The sequence below is a fragment of the Microtus ochrogaster genome, chromosome 24, assembly GCF_000317375.1.
Source record: "Microtus ochrogaster isolate Prairie Vole_2 chromosome 24, MicOch1.0, whole genome shotgun sequence".
Taxonomy (NCBI): Eukaryota; Metazoa; Chordata; class Mammalia; order Rodentia; family Cricetidae; genus Microtus; species Microtus ochrogaster.
Window position 1 is genome coordinate 9,733,818 of NC_022024.1, and position 16,059 is coordinate 9,749,876.

The window sequence follows — 16,059 nt, forward strand, 5'->3', positions numbered from 1 at the left end:
AGCCACCATGTGGTTGCTGGGAATTGAACTCAGGACCTTTGGAAGAGCAGGCAATGCTCTTAACCTCTGAGCCATCTCTCCAGCCCCCTTAAGATCCTTTTCTAAAGTAAATGTCTTGCAGCATTTAGGGTAATTAAGATGGCATGTGGAAGTCAAGAACTCAATAAACATCCATTAAATGTGATATACATTTAAAACATCACTTAGTTCTTAATCAAGCCTGTTAAAAATGTGTCGTCATCATCTGAATTATAACTTTAGCGAAGTATTGCTAAAATGAGAAATGATAGCACCTGTTCTCTAAGTATATTGATATACTAAAATGTTGAAATGATAGATGGTGTTAAGTATATTGCTTATTGCCTTTAGGAAATACTAATTGCATAGCTAGGATTCTGTTAATTAAAACAATAATTTTTCCCTCAGATTTATCGTCCTAATTTTGTTTCACCTAGATCCTGTTAGTGTGTATTTGTCGCCTCAGCAGTTGATATGAATTTTGCATGTCAGTTCATGTGCTTTTTTGAGTGCCTCCTGGGTTAAACATATTTACGTATTTTGTTTTACTCTTAGATAGCTCTTAGCATTTAAACTTCCTTAGGGCACAAAGTAAATTTTTTAAATTTGTTTGGTAATTTTCACACTGTAATGGGTGATCTGTTGTGGCAAGCACAGAATAAAGCTATTTTACTTAGATGGCTTTGTGAGGAAAACGGATATACTGATAGTTCATCTGTGTCTTTGTCGTCTCTGAAATGAAGTCCGATAGTTGCATTCCATCATCAAACATTTATATTAATCCCTCCTTGTCTATGAAAAATATATTCTGACACCCTAGTAGATGGGTTACTGAAACATGCATATGCTGTTTTTTTATCCTCATGCCTATTATAAAGAATAATTTATAATTTAGTTAATAAATCAGAGATTAATATCAATAATATAGAAAAGTATAATGTTCTACGGTAATAAAATGGTTTGATCATAGTTATTTTTCAGCATTATTTTGTAACAAGATCTTGCCTTGTACTCCAGGTTGGCCATGATCTTCCCATCCTTCCCGTTACCTCCACTCCTGTCTCAGCCTCCTAAACTTGCATATATGCACCACCATCCCTGCCTCTCCAAAGTATCTCTCTGAACTGAACTTGCCCTTCTTGTGATGAGATATTATTGAATATCTGCACAATGAGATGGAGTGAAGTGAATGACATGGGCGTTTTGTTGTTGGGTTAGACTGCTGCCTACGAGAGCTCCTTGGGCATAACGTTGTGATACCGTGGCAATCTGATAAGCAAGGTGGCTGTATTTAGTAGTAGAAAGTTTGGGGCTTAATGTTTTGGGAATATAGTCTTGTGGAGCATTTCTGTTTTTCAGTGGTGGGAAAATAGCATTCATTATATAGCTAGCTTTGGAATGCTAGTTCCTTAAATAAAATGGATAAATAATAGGAATTAATCTGTTTAACCTTAAGATAAAGTGCTGGGTAAATACCAGGATCATTCTTGGTACAAGGGACAAGTTTTAATCCCCATTCTATCAGTGAACAGTGTATTCCGTAAGCCTTGATTTATGCTTTCAAGTGTATGGGTGGTTTTAGTTACATCTAAATAAGAATACTGCTTTAAAAAGACTTGTAGTAGAACATAAAGGTTCTATTAGACATGGAGCTATGCCTCTGCCAGTAACCCAACATTTTGAGAACAAAAACATCCCAGTTCCAATTTGAGATTGGGTACAAAAATACCCTAGGGTTGAGAATGGGCATAGTAAATTGTACCAACAAAAAACCTTCTATGTATATATGTAGTGGGAAAATGTTCATTGTGTTTTTACAAAAAAGTATGATATAAACTCATTACACTGTAAGCATCGTAGATAGACTCATTTTATAATTATTCTATGTGATTTTTTACTATAGGATTCCAGGAATACTTCTGTCCTTTGCCTGCCCTATTTCATCTTTGAGCTCCTCTCCGCCAGTTACCTTCCAGTTTGAGAAATGCTTCATTAAGTTTTCCTTGTTTTAGTATTCAATGTTTTGTACTAACATAAAATTTCCCTTAGTACATTAAGAAATTATAAGACAATCAAGTTGTCTTCAGATGTCTTTTATTTTCACCCCAACACTGTTTGAATCAGCTGGTAAGACATGCTTATTTTGCATAATTTTCTCTTCATGGAGAAGTTACTTTTAGTATTAACATGTCTGGGAATTATTTCAAAATTTAGCTTATTGTCTTACTGTAATAGGAGTTCCAGAAGTCTTTTTTTTTTTTTTTTTGGTTTTTCGAGACAGGGTTTCTCTGTGGCTTTGGAGCCTGTCCTGGAACTAGCTCTGTAGACCAGGCTGGTCTCGAACTCACAGAGATCCGCCTGCCTCTGCCTCCCGAGTGCTGGGATTAAAGGCGTGCGCCACCACCGCCCGGCCTCCAGAAGTCTTGAGGGCTCTTCTTTCTGTTCTTGATGTTTTGTCCTGTATCCCCAGAGGATATTTGATTTCGTTGTTCTAATTGGTTCCTATAACATTGAATTGGTTTGATCTCAGATCCTCCATACAATTATAATCAGTTTTTAATAATGTCTCCAGTCTGTTAAGAATTTTAAAATAGTGCTGCAAATAAAATTATGCTGATAAATTTGGGAAGACTGATATATATGCTTTAATGGAGAATAATAATAAATTAATACCATTAATAACATTTTTGTTAAGTAGAAGGCCGTTACATAACTGTCAACACTGTAATCAGAGTAATCTTAGAGTAAACCTTGGTGGTGGCAGCAACAAAAGTTATGATCTAATGCATAAAGATTTATAAGTAAAAGTTGCTATAGCCTCTTTTTGTAAACTTAAATTTAGGGTTTGGTACATTGCTTATGGCAATAATTCCATACATAACTGAATGTTGTATGTTGTTTAAATAAAGTATTGTGTATGTGTGGATTTCACAGAATTAAAAATAATAAAGTCCTGTCTGATCTGTGAGTCATCTTAGTGAATGTTGCTATTTATGATTGATTTTATGAATATGAGCAGTAAACACTGTTTTACATACTTGATTTTTTTCTTTTATTTCTTACAATTTTTTATTTTTCCTCCCTCTAACCCCTTTTATGTAGCCCCTTGCTCTCTTTCAAATTCATGGCCTCTTTCTTCCAATTGGTGCTGATTTGTTCTTACTCCCAAATATAATTCTGATAATAAAATTTTAGTTATTGATCTAACGCATGGTCAGGATGACATATACTGAAAATCACAATTATGCATCTGCCCTGCACGACTACTTAGAGTGATTAAGAGCATGGCATTTGAGGTCAGCCTATCTGTATTTGGTTCCTGTTTCTACCACTTAATTAACTGTGGGACTTAGGCAAGAGATTTTCTTACCTTAATACTTTTATCTACCAGACATAGTTTGTATCTACGTCATAGAGAATTAAATGAATCGTAGAGTGCTTCATATAGTTGCTGGCACACATGGTAAGCTCTGCCGAAGTGTTAGTTAAATAAATGTTTTGAAATTACAGCTTGTGTGTTCTTCCCCTTGGTTGTTACTGCGGTCGCAGGAAGATCTGTGTTGGAGCTCTTCCCTGTGCTTCTCAGCTGTGTAGTTCTGTTACTGTTACACCTACCTACCCAACACGCTCTGTCCACCAGCACCAGTACCACAGTGGTTTTCCTCCGTGTGCCATTGAAGGCTAAATGTAGCCTAAATGGAAGTGATAAGGGAGGAAGATCACTCCAGTAAGTGGAAAAGTGGCCGACTTTGTACTAGGGGACTGTGCTCCTCTGCTGCAGTTACTCTGTTTTTGTGTCATGCCACAACTACTTCAGAGGGCTGGAGGGAATTGTTGGAACTCCATTTCATACTCTTCACCTCCTGCACCCAGGCACAAATGATAAAAACAGCCAGGTGGGGAAATCACTTAGATGGTTCAATCCTTGCTCTGCAGATATGAAGAGCTGAGTTCAGTTCCCCAAAGCCCTTTACAAACTTAGATGTGGTGGTGTGCACCTGTAATCCCTAGCACTGAGGTGACCCAGACAAGAGGGTTCTTGGCACTTGCTGCTGCTTGCTGCTTTGGTGAGTTACAGGATCATTGAGAAACCATGTCTCAAAATAGATAAGATGGAGGGCTGGTGGTATGGCTTAGCAGATAAAAACGGTCGCTACGAAAGCATGATGAGGACTTTGATTCCCGGAATCCAGGAAGCAAAGAGAAAATGAACTCATGAGAAGTTGTTCACATGCTGATCGCCACACATGCTGTCGTGCACATCTGCACATGCACATACATGCAACCTACTAAATGAGGTAGACAGTGATATAGGAAGACTCCCCGCACACTAAAACGTCTGCATGTTAAATAAATGGGGTGAATTAATTCAGTAATACACCCTTCTGTAAATCGAGGGAGGACATGACTATTGCTTAGAGATGTTTCAGGTGGGAAAGTAGTGGGAGAACACATGCGTCTTCTGACCATGGTTATAAGGGATCAGAAGACAGTGGGGTGAAGGTCCTGGATTACAGATGTTAGACTAATGAATGCTTTCTTTTATGACAAGTAATTTTGGGTGCCCCAGAAACATGGATTCCATTCATAGATGTAGAGCAGTAATAAGAATTTGTTAGAGAAAATAGTATCTAATTTTTTGGTGTAAATTATATTTTTTGAGAATATAAACTCAGTTAATAACTATGTAGTATAGGGTATTCATGGTTGATTTCTTTATGCTGTTGAATTTGAACATATTAATATTTTTGTTTTATTTATTTTCAATGTATATTTCAATCCCTATTTAGTGATAAAGTTGTCAGTTTAAATAATTTAGAAGAAATTTTGAAAAAGTTCTGTGTATAAATTCTTTGTAACTGTGACTTTTTGCTCTGACCTAGGAGGCATTAACTTTTCTCAAGCCAGCAAGTAAGTGTTCTGTTATCTAGCGGGTACTTAGGGATATCTCAACCTACTTAAAATATTGTCGATTGTGGAACTAGTCATAAACGTTTTCTTGATTGTAAGTAAAACCATGGTGTGTTACAGCATAGTTATTTGAAAGTAAGTGATCTGTTGTTTTGGGATAGGGTCTCATGTAGCCCAGGCTCTCCTTGAGCTTACCCTGTAGCTGAGGGTAGCTGGTTTGTTTTTTTTTTTAAACATAGGATCTATAGTTCCCTGATGTTTTGGTTGGTAGAAGAGGTTGAGATTGATAATAAAGCAATACAACGTGTCAGCACTGCTCTGTGCTTCTTAAGGGCCCATAGAGCGCTCAGCTCTGTGCTCTCAGACTGAGTAGTTTTGTTGTTGTGACTGACCTTCTGTGAGCATCTCACTGGAAAGGGAGTACGGTACCTGTGTGCTCTTGTTCTCTCTCAAATAATGGAGTTAGGTTAACTAACATAATGTGAATGTTAATTGAAATACATGGTCTATCAGTCTTTAGTAAAGTGCTTTTTTTATGGATGATTTTCTTTTTATGTATTATTTTTTCTTTTCTGGGAAGTTCTTTTTAGATTATTTCCCTTCTCATAGATTTTGCATACATGTTCTCCCCATTATTTTTAATTATGAGAAAATTCATAGAATGAAATCAAGAAGGAGTGCAGACTTGATTTGTATTCCCATCTCTTTGGATGTTTTCATAGTACGTTTGGGACTGAATTTGGTCTCTGTTTTTCAGGCCCTCTGTTTTCTCTCCTCTTTACATTTATGTTTGTAGTTAGGTTCTCAGATGTTCTGCTGTTTTGTCTTGCTCATGGTTATTTATGTCCTAGCCTTGGCAACTCGACCAGGCACTTCTTTAATCCTTCTGAAACAGGGTCTTGTTACATAGCCTTGGCTGGCCTGGAACTCCCGATATAGCACAGGCTGGCTTTGAACCTGAAGCAGTCCTCAGGATTCTATAGTGCTGGAATTACACACATGTACCCTCCTGGTTCTGTATTGGATTTTTTTTTTCTTGGTCTTCTTTTTTTCTGGTTCTGCGAATAGAATCTGCAGCCTTGCCAGTGTTAGGTGAGTGCTCCATGTCTGAGCCACAAACTTAGCCCCTCACAATGCAGTTCTTGGAGCCTCCTCCTGTCCTGCAGATGCTTGGATACAGGTTCCCATCATACAGTGGGCACTTGGTGACAGATACTTGGGCTTTTCTTTGGTTGCTGCTCTCTGACTCTTGTTTCTTGTTACTATATACATATACATATATATATATGTGAGATTTATAGCATATATATATGAGATTTTAAAATATTATTAATGGCCTTAAATTGTATAATAATTGTTTAATTATTTCTAAATCAGTGTTGCACAGTTGGTAAGTGAAGTCTGTCATGGATCACCACCTTCTGCCAACAGTGCTGTAAAAGGTGTAAGCTTCCATCTGAAAAGCGCTTCGTTAATTGAAAAAAATAAATCCTGATGTAGTTTGTGGTTTTAATCTTGTGCTTTGAAGTGTTTTCTTTTTCTGGAATCGGGTTCTTGGTTTAGACTGTAGAAGTATGGTAATTAGATTATATTTAGTTGATAAGTTTGTGCCCACAAAAATGTGACTTTTAAAAAGTTACAAGTTGCTACGGTTCTTGCAGATAAGATTGTTTCCTGTTTTCTTTTTCATATTTAGTATTTTGTACATATTTCCCCTTTAGTGTATCATTTGACATTCACATTTAAATAAAATTTTAACTGTATAAAATGTCAAAAAATGTTTATTTGACCTGAGTTGCCTATAATTTCTCATGTAATTACCTCATGTTATTTTTTGTGTGTGTACTTTGTGCTTGTTAATGCATTTGCAATTATCTGCCAAGTCTGAACATTTTTTTGATAAAGTTGAACATGTCAGATAATCTTTCAGCTCCATTTTCTTCTTAGGGACAGGCTTCTTCATTCTGAGCAGTTAGGCTCAGTTTTGTTTTGATTTAATCACTACTTGCATTTTTAAGATTTAATTTAGTGCCAAGAGATGGTGGCTCACACTTTCAATCCCAGCACTCGGGAGGCAGAGGCAGGTGGATCTCTGTGAGTTTGAGGCCAGCCTGGCCTACAGAGTTCCAGGACAGCCAGGACTGTTTCACAGAGAAATCCTGTCTTAAAAAAAACAAACAAACAAAACAACGACAATAACATTTTGTTTGCAGGGGTTCAATATCACATACCCATCTCAATCAACCCTTTAATCCCTTCTCTTCTCTCTTGTACACCTAAGGTGATATAATTGTGCTACATATATTCTGTCCTGCCACAACATTTTTCATAATGAGAACTAACCTTGTATGGGAATGATTTTGGAAGAGACTTTCCAGATTCTGTTGAGGGACTAGAGAGATGGCTCAGTAGTTAAAGTGTTTGCCACTCAAGTGTAAGGACCAGGATTCATGTGATGGGTGGGTGTGATGTCATCTTGTGACAAGACTCACCGATCAAGATGACTAGTCAGACAAGCTGTACGAGCTCTGGGTTAGAGAGATCCTGCTTCAAGGAATAAAATGGAGAAAACTGAGAAAGATGACTAATATCAATCTCAGGCCTCTCCACACGTGTGCCCACGCATGCAGACAACACGTGTTAGTAAAGGAAACTGCTGTTAAGGTTTTTCTTTCCTCCTTCTGTGTCTAGACCCCTGAGAGCAATTCCCCTTTGTTTGTTTGCTGCTGCACCTACCTAGGTCTACGAGGTTTCTACATTGCATGCTTGTTTTGTTTTCATTTTCTTGGGCTGTGTTCTGAAGATATAGATAACGTTGCCACATTCTGATGAGTTCTTAGTTTATGATGACAATAAACACTTGCTAAATGAATGAAAATATCCAGTCTTACGGATTGAATATCATATATTCTGGAAGCATTTTGTCATTGTGCCCATAATCACCAATGATTATCAAAAGCTGTCCAAGACCTATATCTAGTGCTTTTGTTTGGTATTGGTAATCAGAACCATGTTGGGATTAGGGATGTGGCACAGAAATAGCTTGTGTTGTCTCTTTTAAAAGCTTGCTTGTGCTTTGGTTTAGTTACCTCTAAAAATAATGCCTACTAAGTAATGTTGTGATGTTGAAATGAATACATCTAAAGTACCTCTGATGCTTGCACATTGTCTTCTAGTTAATCTGTTTTCAGCTTCATGAAGACATCTGCTGTAGAAGTATTGGAATCTAAGTAAAAATAGAAGTAAAATAACAGATCCAACTAGAATTTAAAGTATTTAGCACCTTTATGCTTTCGTGCTCTGAAACGATGTTTATGGGCAGTAGATTTCTCTAAACATGTAGATAGTAACATAAATTGAGAGATGAAAAATGCACCATGTTACATATCACTGTAAGACTTAGACATGTTTAAACTTCTGTAAATCGGAGGTACTGTTGGCCTATGAAATGGGCATAGTATTAGTAGCTAAGGAACCTGTTCTGGGGAGTTAGTGAAACAGTGTGTAAGTATTTGCTGTTTTGTTTTTTTTTTACACTCCTTCCCTCTTTCTTAGGCTTTCTCCACAAGCTTGTTGCAGTCTAACTTCCTCAGAGACAGGGAGTTTCATTAAGTTTGAACAATGCTCATGACTGTTACAACCGTCTCAGTCTCTAAGGTCAGGTCGGCTGTGCAGCTCTCAGCTGTAGCTCTGTTCCTCACAAGAGAAGTAACAGCATACGTGCCTCTGGTTTGTCACTCTGTTTTCTGGGCTGTCTTTTGGGTCTCTGTGTATACAGTTCTGTTTTCTCTTGTGTTTTATGGACTTTTTGCTCACATCCTTTATTTTGATGGAAATTGTTGGCTCCATTTTTACTTCCAGTGTTTGGATTTCCCTTCATAGCCTGCTCCTTATAATGGAGTAGTAATTCAGAATCTGTTTAGGTCCTTTATGCTATCTCTAGGCCTCTCATAAATATAGCTACTTTCTGTCTGTCTGCTTCACTTTATTTATTTATTTACTTATTTACTTAGCAGTGCACATCTGTGGCAATCAGAGGACACTTTGGAGAGTCTGTTTTTTCCTTCTACCCTGAGAGTCCTGGGGACTGAACTCAAGATTGTCAGGTCTGGCAGCAAATGCCATTACCCACTGAGCCATCTTGCCTGTGCTGGAATAATTTTTGTTAGCTCTTTTTGCAGTTATTTTCCTGTGTTACCACTTCTTTGTAATATTCCTTAGAAGTAGATAATTTTCTAAGTTAGGAAAACAGTTGTTCATACTTTATTAAAACAAGGCTGCAAGAATTCTCAGGATAAACCATAGACTGAAAGTGGGTAGTATTTTTCTGTGTATTTGTTTGTTTATTTATTTTTGTTTAAAGGAATTGAAAACACCATCTCACTCCCCTTCTTGCTGGTGCTTAGGGGAGGTGAGAATGATGGTGCCTCTACTCGATGTGCCAACAGAATTTCTGCAGTGGGAAAAACCGATTGAAGTGTATCTTACAGTTTAAAGGTTACTTGGGGGAGAATTCAGTAGTTCATATTGTTGCAAGGGCAAGGGTTAGCGAATCAGATTCAGGGTAAGCAGCCAGGAACAGTGCCCAGAATCACACTGCACAAGGGTCCCTGTGAGGACACCAGTGACAACTACAGAGACAGACAGACGCCACAGCCTGTCCCAGTGACACTGCTGGCTTTGGACGACTAAATGCTGCCACCCCTGCCCCAGACTTGACCTTGCTATAGTTGTGCCAGCATTAGTGTGAGAACAAGTTCCTTCTTTCCACTTCTCTTGTTCACTTGGTCTCTCCTAGTCTGCATTAGATGCACGTGTGATAAAATGTGGGAAACATTTATAGCTTTCTGAGATCAGATGTGTAAAATTCTCAAAGTGGGAAAGTGTTTGATCTTTTAAAATAGTAACACAGGGGCAGTTTTAGCAGACAGAAAGAATGGTTCCTGGTGCTTTGCTGCTCTTTGAGTCCCCACTGGGTGCCAGGCTAAGCGTTTTATAAGCATTATCCTGATGTCACTCTCACACAGCAGCGATGTTAACTCATCAGGTTAGAGAAGAGATTGGAGAGTGACTTGCCCAAGATCATACAATTAGTCATGGCAGAGTTGGGGCATACATTCAAAGCCGTGACTCCAAAGCCCATGTTCATAACCAGCGTGCTAAGTGACTTCTTGTTTTCCCTGGTCTATTTAGCTCAAAATCCCATAGTGTGGGCAGTTAGCTTTCTTTTGAGAAGTTTACACCCACGGTCTCAGGCGTGTCTGTGTCTTATTTTCTTTCTGAACACCTTTTTTTGTAACCAGCATGCTTAAAATCGATATCAAAATCTCTTTAGGAGTGAAGAGATGGGCCAGCACTTGAAAGCACACACATTTCCAGAGGACCGGAGTTCAGTTGCCAGCACCTAGTCAGTCTACTCGTGACCACCTGTGACTCCAGTCCTGGGGTATAACTCCTCTGGCATCTACAGGCACCTCTGCTCATGTATGTACACCACACCCAAGTAAACACATACACACACGTCAAAAAGAGTAGAATAGGGGCTGAAAAGACCACACACAGTTAAGATCACACTGACTGCTCTTGTAGAAGACCTGACTTTGATTCCCAGCACCCACATGGCAGCTTACAACCTTCTAAAACTCCAGTTCCATTCCAGGGAATGTGATACCCTCTTCTGTCACACACTTACATACAGACAGGCAAACACTGTACTTTATGTTTTAATCAGTATCTGAATAATTAACGTTTTATTCTGTTGTGTGGTACATGTATCAAACCCAGGTGCATGGTAGGCAAGTGCTTTGCCATTGAGCTTTTCCAGCCTCCTTTCTGCTTCTCTTCTCTTCTCTTCTCTTCTCTTCTCTTCTCTTCTCTTCTCTTCTCTTCTCTTCTTTCGTTTTTTGTTTGTTTGTTTGTTTGTTTTTTGTGACAGGGTTTCTCTATGTAGTCTTACCTGTCCTGGAACTCACTCTGTAGACCAGCCCAGTCTGCAAGTAGTGTTTAAAATGCCTTTTTGTTACTTCTATTGTTAGGTTGAAGACAAGGAAGTTCTTTGTCCTGCTTTAGGAACGTCATTGGTTTTATTTATTTATTTTTTATTAGGTTTGAATCAGTGCTTTCTGTACAGTAAACAGAAAGTTAAGTTTTTCTACAGTGTCAGTAAAGGTTTAGTGTTTCTTCAAAAGCCACAGCACTCCTTAACTTTTGCTGTAGGTTGTCTATGCTACCAAACAGTGCTTTAAAATAACATGTGCCCTTGTGAGGAAATAGCTAGTGTAATCTTTGTAAATTAAATGGTTTGGGTATCCTTTTTTGTACAACACTTGTGGACTACATTAAATGTGTCTAGGTATTAGAGAAGTGTAAGGAAAATGTCCGTGAAGTTAAAGATACTTGTTTTCTTTAGGATTAACATTTATCTTGAGTATACTGTGCTTTTTGGCCTGTCAATGTCGGCCTATAAACTTTAATTTGAGAACTGCTAATTTTTGTTTTGGATTCAGTACAAGCTGTATGCAATGGATTTTTGTATATATGTTATTAGGATTACATCTTTGAGCTTTAAGATTATACCTCCTGTATTAAACCAGCAATCTTCAAGTAATCTTCAGTCCTTTTGTTTAACAACCAAGTTGAAAGCAAGGTGTTGTATGACAATGCAATTTCTTATCTTTAGAGGCTTTAGCTAATGGTAAGTTCAAGGCTCACCTGAATTATTTATTTATTTATTTAGTATGTATACAATATTTTGTTGTGTGTATGCCTGCAGGCCAGAAGAGGGCACCAAACCCCATTACAGATGGTTGTGAGTCACCATGTGGTTGCTGGGAATCAAACTCAGGACCTCTGGAAGAGCAGTCAGTGCTCTTAAGCTCTGAGCCATCTCTCCAGCCCCTTGTACTCTTAGTTTATGTGTGCCCAGTGATCCAGAGGTTGGGAGGCTGGTTCTCAGTGTGGTGGTGTGGGGAGGTGGTGGAACTTTTGAGCGGGAGGGCTTAATGCAAGATAACTGAGTCCTGGAAGTTGCTGTCTCTAGAACGTGGGGCCCTGGTACTTGTCCTGAGACATTCCTTGTTTTCCAGTTTCCAATGCCCTGCCATCTGTTTTCTTTGTTGTCATGCTTCTCTGGAATCATCAGAGCCAGCTCCATGCTGTTCAGACTTTCAGTCTTCAAAATTGTGAGCTAAATAAAACTCTTAACAAACAAAACCTTGCCAGGCATGGTGGCACACACCTTTAATCCTAGCAGCAGAAGGGCAGAGGTAGGTGGATCTCTATGAGTTTGAGGACAGCCTGCCTGGTCATGACAAATTCCAGGTCAGTGAGGCCTTCATAGTGAGACCGTATCTCAGTCAATCACTTAGTCAGTCAGTCAGTTAAATGCAATGAGAAGTTAATAGATGGGGTAAGGTGACAGTCTATAGGACACATGTAGAAACTGAATATTTTAGTAGCCAGATAACTCAGCTCCTTAGAGAGTATAAAAGGTAAGCCTGTTTGAGGCCAAGCCTTTCTACATAGTGAATATTTTAGGCATTGCATTTAAGTTTCTGAAAACAATAAAGTTACAGTTCTGGTAATGCTTATTTAGAACTGTATACATCTTTTGTCTGTGATGTTGGAGATATAGAAGAAAACTTAGCAAGTTTCTACCTTTATATTCCAAATAGATCATAGTGGGAAATGTAATAACATTTTGTGTTTAAAAATATATTTTGTAGCCGGGTGTGGTGGCACTCACTTTTAATCCCAGCACTCTGGAGGCAGAGGCAGGCAGATCTCTGTGATTTAGAGGTCAACCTGGTCCATGGAACGAGTTCCAGAACAGCCAGAGCTATATAAAAAAAAAAAAACCCTGTCTTGAAAACATTTTGTGGAAAAGAAATACATTTTGTATAGTGACCTAGAATGTGGGCAGGAAGTCTATTTAAAACAGAAGTTTTAAAATAGGACATTTACTCATTTTATGAGCGTACATAGGAAGACCAGACAATGACTGCGTATAAAGATTGTATATATAACTTTCAAGAGACCATGTATATTTTACATGCCACCAATTCCCTTTCTTTAGAGCCCAAAGCAAGGTCTAAAAGCAAACATACTAGTGGTGCCTCAAGTATTGAATTGAAACCACACAGACCATTTCATTGTCCTCATTTGATTTTAATTATAGTTTTGAACACCAAAATCTCAAGTTTTTCCTTTTAACTCAGGTTGTATTATTTCTTTTTTTTTTAATATTTATTTATTTATTTATTATGTATACAATGTTCTGTCTGTATGCCTGCAGGCCAGAAGAGGGTACCAGACCCCATTACAGATGGTTGTGAGCCACCATGTGGTTGCTGGAATTGAACTCAGGACCTTTGGAAGAGCAGGCAATGCTCTTAACCACTGAGCCATCTCTCCAGCCCCGGTTGTATTATTTCTAATTGTTACCTTGAAAGTGTGTTCTCTCTGACCTCTTCTTCCCCCCCCCCCCCATCATCCCTACAAGGACTTTAGATTCTGAGGGGCAGTTTTAAGTGGTAATTTTTTTTTTTTTGACAACCCAGGACCAAAATAGTTTGAAAATTAGCTTTTATATTTAGTCATTTGGGAACTTTAAAGTTGATAATTCTGTTGCATTTCTCCTCTGTGCAAAGAGGTAGGTTGTTGTAAAAATGTTTAAAGATATGCTTTGTAGTAAAGGTTTTCAGTTACCTTGTATGTGACTCTGTACACACAGACCCATGGGGAGGTCCGAAGACTTCCCACTGTGTGGGTCCAGGAGAGTGAGCACAGGCGTCAGGATGACAAGCCCCTTTGCCTGCTTAGCCTATTGCTGGTCCTGTCACTCATCTTTCAGATAGTTGAATTTACTAGTCTGATTTCTTGGTGACCAAGGTTTTCTGTTTAAAAATATTCAAGAGTTCTCCCTGCCTCCTTCCAGGTGAGCTTTGCTTGTCAGATTCATTGTTCAGCCCTTTAGGCCCCTGCTGATCAAGTGTCTGATGTTCTGGGTTTATGTTTGCATCTTGGATTATATGATAATAGGTTTGTGAACTTGAAGTGAAAATAGATTATTCAGATGAAAGGTATGTTGGCAGTGGTTTGGGGACAGTTCTGGTGATTGCATGTGTTTGGTTTGGTCTTCAGGGATTATTAAATGTGATCACTGAGTCATACTTGGTGGTTCCTCTGTCCCCTGGCTAATCTCTGTTAAAACCCTGAGGTTTGCAGCCACATGATACTCAAAAGGCAAAGTAGACCTCAGCCCAGAGGGAGTTTATTTAAAGAAAAAAAAAATTAAGTTCAAACATTCCTACAGTGTTGCATCCAATTTAGTCTTGTTGAGAGTTAGTGTGCTCTTTTGATTCTTTCCAGTGGCCACGGTACCTAGAGATAACAAGTAAATTTGAAATACTTGAACTTTTCCTGAGAAAACTTGAAACTTTATAATCACAAACACAAGTGCTTAAATAAATAGGAGAAAGGGAATGTCATTTCTTTTGGGAATTGCTCTAATGGTACTCATTTGATTAAAATCCTGAACCATTCCTTTGTGGAGTTGTGGGACAGAGTATTTAAAAACAAAACAGTGTGGTAGATACATCATTAATTTTTTGAAGTTGGGAGCATCATTTTTTTAGATTTTTCAGGACAGAGTGTAACAGTCCTGGATGTCTTGGAACTAGCTCTGTAGATCAGGCTGGCCTTAAACTCAAAGAACTCCCCTGCCTCTCTCTCACAACTACCCCCTGCCACAAGTAGCATTTGTGGTTTATCATTCAGTTCTAGCTTGAGAAGTAGGGAACTGCTAGAATTATGGGTTTATTCTTGCAGTCTGTAAGAGTGGCAACTTTGCCTCCCTACAGAAGACTTGTATCCTGAATGGTCTCTACAATACCTTAAAGAACATGAATGTTTAATAAAAAACACCTGCCCACCCCATGCCCGAGAGTTGGCAGAAATCACACATTCAGTTCATCTCCTTGGATTCTTTATCAAAGGTGAAGCTGATCAAATTCTAAGGAACCTTAGGCTTTTGTTCTAGTTTGGTGGTTGGGAATATGTCTCCATTGTCTTTTATGGCTTTTGTGTATTGTGTATGGTGCTGATGTAGTTGGCACTAGTGGCATTTCTGTGGAAGAAATGGTGTTTGAGATTTAAGCAGTTTATCTTAGTTAGAGTTTCTACTGCTGTGAAGGGACACCATGTCTATGACATCCCCTTTTTCATTTGTTTGTTTTGATTTTGAGACAGGGTTTCTCTGTGTAGCTTTGGGGCCTGTCCCGGAGCTTGCTCTGTAAACCAGACTAGTCTCGAAATCACAGAGATCCATCCATTTGCCTCAGCCTCCTGAATGCTGAAATTAAGGCCTTCACCATTTTCTGGCTCATGACAACTCTTATAAAGGAAAAACATTTAATAGCTGGCTTACATGTTCAGAGGTTTAGTCCATTGTCATGACGGGAAGCATGGCGGTACACGGGTAGACATGGTACTGGAGATGTAACTTTGAGTTCTGCATCTAGATTGGTGGACAGCAGGATAGAATGACACCACAGTGAGCTTCTGAAACCTTAGAGCCTGCTCCCTGTGACACACTTTCTCCAACAATGTCACACCTACTCCAACAAAGCCATACCCCCAGTAATGCCACTCCTATGAGTCCATGGGAGTCATTTTCTATTTTTTCTTTTTTTTTTTAACATAATTTTTTATTGAATCTTTAGAAATTTTACATCATGCACCCCCAACTCTGCCCACCTCCCAGTCCTTCCATATTCTCCCCTTCCCATTGCAGTGTCCCCCACCCAATGAAAACTAGAAAAGAAAGAATGAACCTCTTATCTCCACCACCTTTTCATTCATGCTGGTGGTGTTGGGAGTAGTGTGTCACACAGCTTATGCTTTTGTCCAGTCAGCTTTACTTGCAGATGCTCATTGCAGTGGGTCATTGGTCTAGTTCAAGGCTCTGGTTTCTGGTCCACCATCCTTACTCCTCTTGGATATCTATGGCTGCCCCGAGTCGTGGAGATCCTGCAGTTATCATTCCACAGGACCAGTCCTTGCATGAGCTTCAGCAGGCAGATCTAGTTAGGTCGTTAGGGTAGACCAACCCAATTGGGCCTGGTCAGTCAG

The 16,059-nt window shown here is 38.9% G+C and overlaps 1 protein-coding gene across 5 annotated transcripts in view; it reads left to right on the top strand.

Moving 5' to 3' along the window:
• Frs2 (fibroblast growth factor receptor substrate 2) overlaps positions 1-16,059 on the top strand; it is a 79,700-nt gene that overhangs the window by 23,791 nt on the left and 39,850 nt on the right. The window contains exon 2 of one of the 5 annotated variants that reach the window (XM_026784520.1): positions 10,265-10,413. The exons of the other annotated variants lie outside the window; for them this stretch is intronic. The gene's annotated coding sequence lies outside the window, so the exon portion shown is untranslated. The remainder of the gene's footprint in view (positions 1-10,264; positions 10,414-16,059) is intronic. 5 annotated transcript variants of the gene reach the window in all.